This window comes from Chlorocebus sabaeus, chromosome 25 (genome assembly GCF_047675955.1).
Source record: "Chlorocebus sabaeus isolate Y175 chromosome 25, mChlSab1.0.hap1, whole genome shotgun sequence".
In the NCBI taxonomy this organism is placed as follows: Eukaryota; Metazoa; Chordata; class Mammalia; order Primates; family Cercopithecidae; genus Chlorocebus; species Chlorocebus sabaeus.
This window is the reverse complement of record NC_132928.1, coordinates 47,111,606-47,118,376: the sequence shown is the minus strand read 5'-3', so window position 1 is coordinate 47,118,376 and position 6,771 is coordinate 47,111,606.

Below are 6,771 nucleotides of genomic sequence, written 5' to 3'. Positions count from 1 at the left end.
ACCAAAAAAATCAACAGAAGTGTTCAAAAACAATGTTGAGGAAATCTTTCCGAAAGTCAGAAAAAAAGGGACATTAGGAAATCATAAATTAGAAAATTAAAGGATAAAGCCAAGACGTTTCATTTCTAACTAATAGGAATGCCAGAAAAAAACAGTGGGGAGGAAATAATCAAAGAAATGCTCAAGCAAGCCATCCCCAAAGTGTCAGTCTCCACACTGACCAGGCTACCAAGCACTCAGCTTATATTGAATATAAAAACAGACATCATTATAAATTCAGAACCCTAGGATACAAAGGAGATCCTAAGAACTTAGAGACCGGGGGATCGTGGGGGATTGGGGAACAGACCACAAACAATATATAGGAATTGAAATGACATCAGTCTTCTCAATGGGAACATTGAACACTTCCAAGGTTCTAAGTGAAAATAATAATAATTATTATTATTATATTTTTAATAATAATTATTATTATTATATTTTAATTATTATTATTATTATATTTTTAATAATAATAATACTTTTTTTTGAGACAGTGTCTCGCTCTGTCACCCAGGCTGGAGTGCAGTGGCATGATCTCAGCTCACTTCAACCCTTGCCTCTCATGTTCAAGTGATTCTCCTGCCGCAGCCTCCTGAGTAGCTGGGATTACAGGTGAATGTCACCACACCCGGTGAAAATTATTTTCAACCTGGAATTCTATGTCACCCAACTCAAGAGTGAGCAGAGAATGAAGATTTTCAGTCAGAAAAGTCTCAAAAAAATTATCTCCCATGTATCCTTAGAAAGCTACGCTAGAAAATATGTAAGTCCATAAAACAAGAAAGAGGATAGAGTGAAAGACAGAACTCGAGAGATAAGAGGAAGGTGGAAGGAGTTCTCAGGAAGTAGGCAAAGGAAGGGTAGGACAACAACAGGTATAGAGAGCAGCCAACCTTGAATAAGGCATCAAAGAGCCCCAGGAAAGATGTCTCAGAGGCAAAAAAAATCTGATAGACTTGACAATGTGGAAATGTTATTGAGCCATGTTTCACAGAGCTGTGGGAGCACATGGGAGGGCTTAGTCAGGTGCTGATAGAAAACTAAACAAATAAAAATTAGAGGCAATTACTAACTCCAGGAAAAAAGAAAAAAAATATGCAAGAATGTATAGGTAATTATGATATATTACTTGGCTTAATAGTAAACAATATTTATATAATCACAATTACAAAAGCTTTGTTAACCAGAAATTGGGGGACTAGGGAGCTAACAGAAAAGAGGAAAATGTACATGATTTTAATATCTTCATTACCATAATAGGAAGTCTATAACTAATGTCTGAAATTAATGACTCAAGAGTCAGCCACATACTCTGTGAGTTAGAAATATAGGGGAAGTACCAGATGAATACCTTAACGTTGAAAGTGGTTTTCACTGGGGAAAGGGAGGTGGGGCAGAGGGGAGGTGAATAAGAGATAATTTTACTATTTTTTTCTACATATACCACTTAAAACCACTTGCCCAGCAGTACTTTTATTTAAAATAAAACTATATTAAATAAAGTTTAAAAACAAACACTACTGGTTATGTATGTAAAACAGACACATAAACAAATCAGTGAAGGAAAAAGTTCCAGGTGCTACCTGTGCACAGGTAAGGTATGGGTATGAAAAAGAAAGTAGCCAATTCCATCTTGGAAGGACCAAGTACTTCCTGACTCCTATTTTCCCTTCTTATTCAGAAACACCACTGCCTATGTGCATCTACAGATTTGGCTCTCTTGAGAAAACCTGAGGATCAAGGTAGAAATTCACCAAACAGCTGATGGAGGGGCAGCGAAGTCTGCTGGCCAGGAGTCAAGAGCAGAGTGCCAAACCACCTGGATTTGAATCCTGGCTCTGCCACCGACTAGCAGTGTGATTTTGGACAAGTTACATACCCTCCTCGCCCTCCTCACATGTCCCTACCTCATAGGGTTATTTCAAGGATTAGATGAGTTAATGTGTCAAGGGCCCGGAGCATTTCTTGGTACATGTAAGCATCATGTTCTCTCAGCAGACATGAGATGAACCTGCTGAGTGCAGGCATTGGATAAGCACTGGAGGGCACAAACAACCTTAAGCATGGCCCTGTCCTCCAGGAGATTAAGGAGGGGTGGGGAGTGGTGCAGAAGATACAACTGTAAATAGCATATTATCAGCAATATCGTCTAGGTGGCTAGATGTAGAATGAGGGGGGCCAGTTTCCTAGAGAAGTGGCTGTTAAAATTTGCTCCCTGAGAGGGTCTGGAAGACACCTTTTGGATTTTGGCCCCAGTACCCCTCTCTAGAAAGTTTCTCTTCCCCTCTTGCATCCACATGGTTGCAGCAGAAATGCTGTGCTCTGATAATGCCATCTTGCCTCCTTGACCAGAGTGAGCACGTTCAGATGAACCTGGGCCAATCTGTCTCTTACCTGGGAATTTTGGACCCCAGGCTGAGAGAGAGATTCGTTTCCCTCTCGGTGTCTTTGTGTTAAGACTGATGATGTAAATGTGGGAACTACTGACCATTTTTTGGCATGTAAACTGGTAAACGGAGAATTGTCTGCAAGAAAAGAGAAAGGTAGCACACGGAGAGAAACTGAAAAGAGGAGGAAAGACAGGGCTTCTGTGTTCCTTAGGGTTCTGCTCACTGTTTCTGCTCACAGATTCCATGGGGTGTTCCAATATTCTCACCAAAACTCCCTTTTATTCATGCTGGTTTGAGTTGAATTTCTGTTGCAAACCAAAATTTCTCTAATAATAGAAGGGGCCTCCCCTACTTCTCCCTCCTGTATAGGCAGCAGAAAAATAGATCTGACTATATTCCCTGGTCTGGCAAGACATTTGCTAAGTCTAAGCCTGGAAAAAACCCCAAAGAGTCCCTAGGGTTGCATCAAAATATAACCTGGCTCTGGGCCCAGGACAGAGCAGCTCTGGCTTCCTAGGGAAGGGTTAGGACTATGGGAAGGGATGAAAGGAAGGACTGGAAAGGTTGAGGTCCTGGGTTGGATTGGGAGGTGAGAGCATTTGCAGCTGAGGCTCATTCAAGCTTGAAGTGCAGAGGCTGTGGTGGGAGGGCAGGAGAGTGGTACAGAGAGAGGACCAATAACCATAGCAACAGGAGGGTCTTCCTTTGCCACTGAGGCAAAGGTGAACTCGGGAGGAGGTAGCCAAGCAAGGTGTAGGGAGAGGCCAAGTAAGTGGCGGTCTTTGTCATCCATGGATTGTGTCCTTTCCTGCACATTGTATGCTGGGCAGCAACATTTTAGGGAAGGGAACGAAATACTTGATTTTCAGGTACCTGGCTATAGAGGTGAGTCATGGAATTATGGGATGTTCCCATTGTGCTCCCTTGGGCACATGTGGCTGAGGAGTCCTTGGTCAGCAGGTGAAAGCATCATTCAAAGCTACAATTGAGGCAAATACCAGTGATTACAGCTGATTGAGAAACCTAAGAAGACTTCATGGAGGAAATGGATCTTGAAGGATGGATAGGATTTAGACATTTAAAGGCCAAGCTTTACAGAATCCTGTAGCTAGATATTATTCCTGTTTGTAGCTCTACCTGTCACAGTTCTAACACAGCAGATGCTCAAAAATGTTTGCTTAATTGAATTGGATTCCAGGTATAGGAAACAGCATAAGTAAAGTCAAGGGATGAGAAAGGGAGTGGGGTGCATGTATCGAGGCCTCAAGGAGAAATCCTATTTGTTGATTACAGCAGGCACAAAAGGAATCAGTCAACGGAATATGTGCTGAAAAAGAAAGCTGAGGCCAGAGCTGAAACTTGGAGATGGCTGACGAGTCCTCCAACTCCTGGAGGACATGGAGAGGCCAGAACATTTATCCTGGCCTGCCTAGTGATGGGCTCAGGGTCTATTGCAGGGTAGGTGCACAAAAACTATTTAAATGAATGAAAGAATATAAAAAGTTACCCATTAGCAAAAAGTTCACCACTGTGTTCCTTCAAATCCAATATCCCTTAGTCCATTTAATTTAGGACTCGCTGCACATGAATTAGTTTGCACAAAATTTTTAGAATGAAAACCATGGATGTAATAAATGCTTTGGCACATGAATCTGGGTATGAATCTGGGTCTGAATCTCACTTAACCATTTAAGGGAACACTTCTTTTTGATTCTTGTGTTTTCATGAAAAGGGGTTGCCCTAAAGTTATAATTGTGGCCTCTCTCCCCAACTTTCCCCCTAAATTTAGTAAGCCCTACCCATACAAGTAGCAACCCATGGCTTGGTGAGTTGAGAAAAAGGAACCAGACATACCCACTTCTCTTCAGGAGTGGCCTGTCCCCAGGAGACCCACAGTTCCTACTCTACGGTAAGTTTAGTGGAGCCTGAGAAGAAGTCTGCAATTTGAGAATTAAGTTCAATCAGGAGAATATCTATTAGCAGACCCATTTGGCAGCATGTGGCTCTTAACCAAGCCCTCAAAACCAGCTTTTTCTGTAATAAAGCTGATGTTTTCATCATCAGATGTCTGACTCCTGTGTCAAAGGGCTCTGAACTCAGGAAGTGAGTGAAAAGCAGAGGTGTTAGTTATTGGCTCCCGCAAACCCTAGCTATTACTGGCTTGAGAATGTCCTTACCAGGAAAATGGATATGATGATAATATCGTCATGTGGAGCTTAGTGAAGATCGAAAAAGATAATATGTTTGATATTCGGTAAATGTCTGTTCTCTTTACTTGCCGTTTGAAACCCTCGCTTTTAAGCATTTCCCCATGAAGGCAGGGGGATATTGTACCCCTCTGCATATATTCCCTCTATACGTCTAGCATGTATTTGGATGTTCTGTAAATGTTAAAAAGGTGGAAATGATTATGGCAGGAAGGCCCAGCAAGTGAGTCATTTATGCCCATATTTTTTAAAATAGCTTTAGTGAGGGATAAAAAACATGGTTCAGTAAACCATGTTTACTGAACATACAGTAAACATGGTTGAAATGCACAACTTGACAAGTTTTGACATAGGCAAACACCTAGTGAAATCATCACAATCAAAAGAGTGGGCACATCCACTACCCCAAAAGTCTCTCATGCCTCTGTGTAATCCCTGCTCCCCTCCTCCTCACCCTCCTAGCCCCAGGCAACAACTGATCTGCTTTCTGTCACTATAGATTAGTTTGCATTTTTTAGAGTTGTATATAAATGGCATCATACAGTATATTCTCTCTTTTTTTCTGTCTGTCTGCTCATATTTTTGAAGAGCAATAAGCACTCACCATTGAATGCTGAAATACTGATCTTGGAGCCCAGAGTCCAGGACTGTTGTTCTAGTTAGACAGCAACATGTTGTTTGACCTTGGACAAGCCATATAACCTTTCTGTGCCTCAATTCCCCTTATCTGCACTATGGTAGGGAATAATTGTGTCTGCTCTACCCCCCAGATTTATTTAAGGTGGAAATACTGCATAAGGTATAATACTAAAAAATGGATAATGCACAAGCCATAAAATATTTATGTGTAAGTAGCTAGATGATATTTGGCAATATTAATGTGTGTGTGTGTGTGTGTGTGTGTGTTTTCTACCTAAAATTTCCTATTTCCTTTCCTTCAAGCAAATAGCTGATTCTGCACCTTATTTTGTCAGGCAAGGATTGTACACAGTAGAAAAACAAAAGTAGCCTGCAGATTTTCCTGGCTTTGGCTTTCCCAGACCTAAAGCCTTTAGAAGGGTTCAGGTTTACAGAAAAGGAAAAGGAGAAGGAATCTGTGGGTTCACAGAGATGGTATCTTAGGGAAGTGGAGGGAAGGGTAAAGTGAACACTTCTCAGTAGGCTCTGAAACAGTCCTGCTTCCATCAGCATCCCTCTTGCCCACCTTCCTGCTGATTCCTCCAGTACCTGAGCCTTTCAGGGACTCTTGAGGCAAAGAACTTGCCCCTTTTCAGTTAACCCCCACCTCTCCCTTCCTTGCTCACCCTTTGGGCTCAGGTTTGGCTTCCATCCTCTCTGGTGAGTCCTTTGTCATTCCTCCCTCTGCTGTCTGTCTTCATGTGGGTTACAGATGGTATCTAGTTTCTCTGAGCTACAGTTGATTTTACCATTTCTTATTCTAATTGTTTGCCTGTTGTTTTTAAGAAAGAAGGGTACAGAAAGGACTCAACTCTGCCTTCTTTCAATAAGAAATTAGTGATTTATTTGCCTAATATGTTTTAAAATTTGACTTTATTTTTTAGAGCAGTTTTAGGTTCACAGCAAAATTGAGCAGAAGGGGCAGAGATTCCCATAGATTTCTGGCCCCTAAACACGCACAGCCTTCCTCATTATCAGTATCCCCCACCAGAGGGGTACATTTGTTTTAACGGAGGAAGCTGCATTGGCACATCCTTATCACCCAGAGTCCATAGTTTATGTTAGAGTTCACTCTTGGTGCCCTGCGTTCTACAAGTTTGGACAATGTATAATGACATGCATCCACATCACAGTATCACACAGAGTAATCTCTCTGCCCTAAAAATCCTCTGTACTCTGCCTATTCCGCCCTCCAAAGCCTCTGGCAATCACTGATCTTTTGGCTATCTGTAGTTTTATTTTGCAGAATGTCATTGCCTAACATTTCATGTTGAGATGTAATTTACAGAAAGCAAAATGCTGGGATCTTAGCAGTTTTAATTCAAGAAGCTCTGACAAATACATTCATTCATATAACCCACCTCAATATTGATACATGGAACGTTCCCAACACCCCAGATAGCTCCCTTGTACCTTCTTCCAATTTCCCACTGCCACCCTGTCCCCAACCGGGC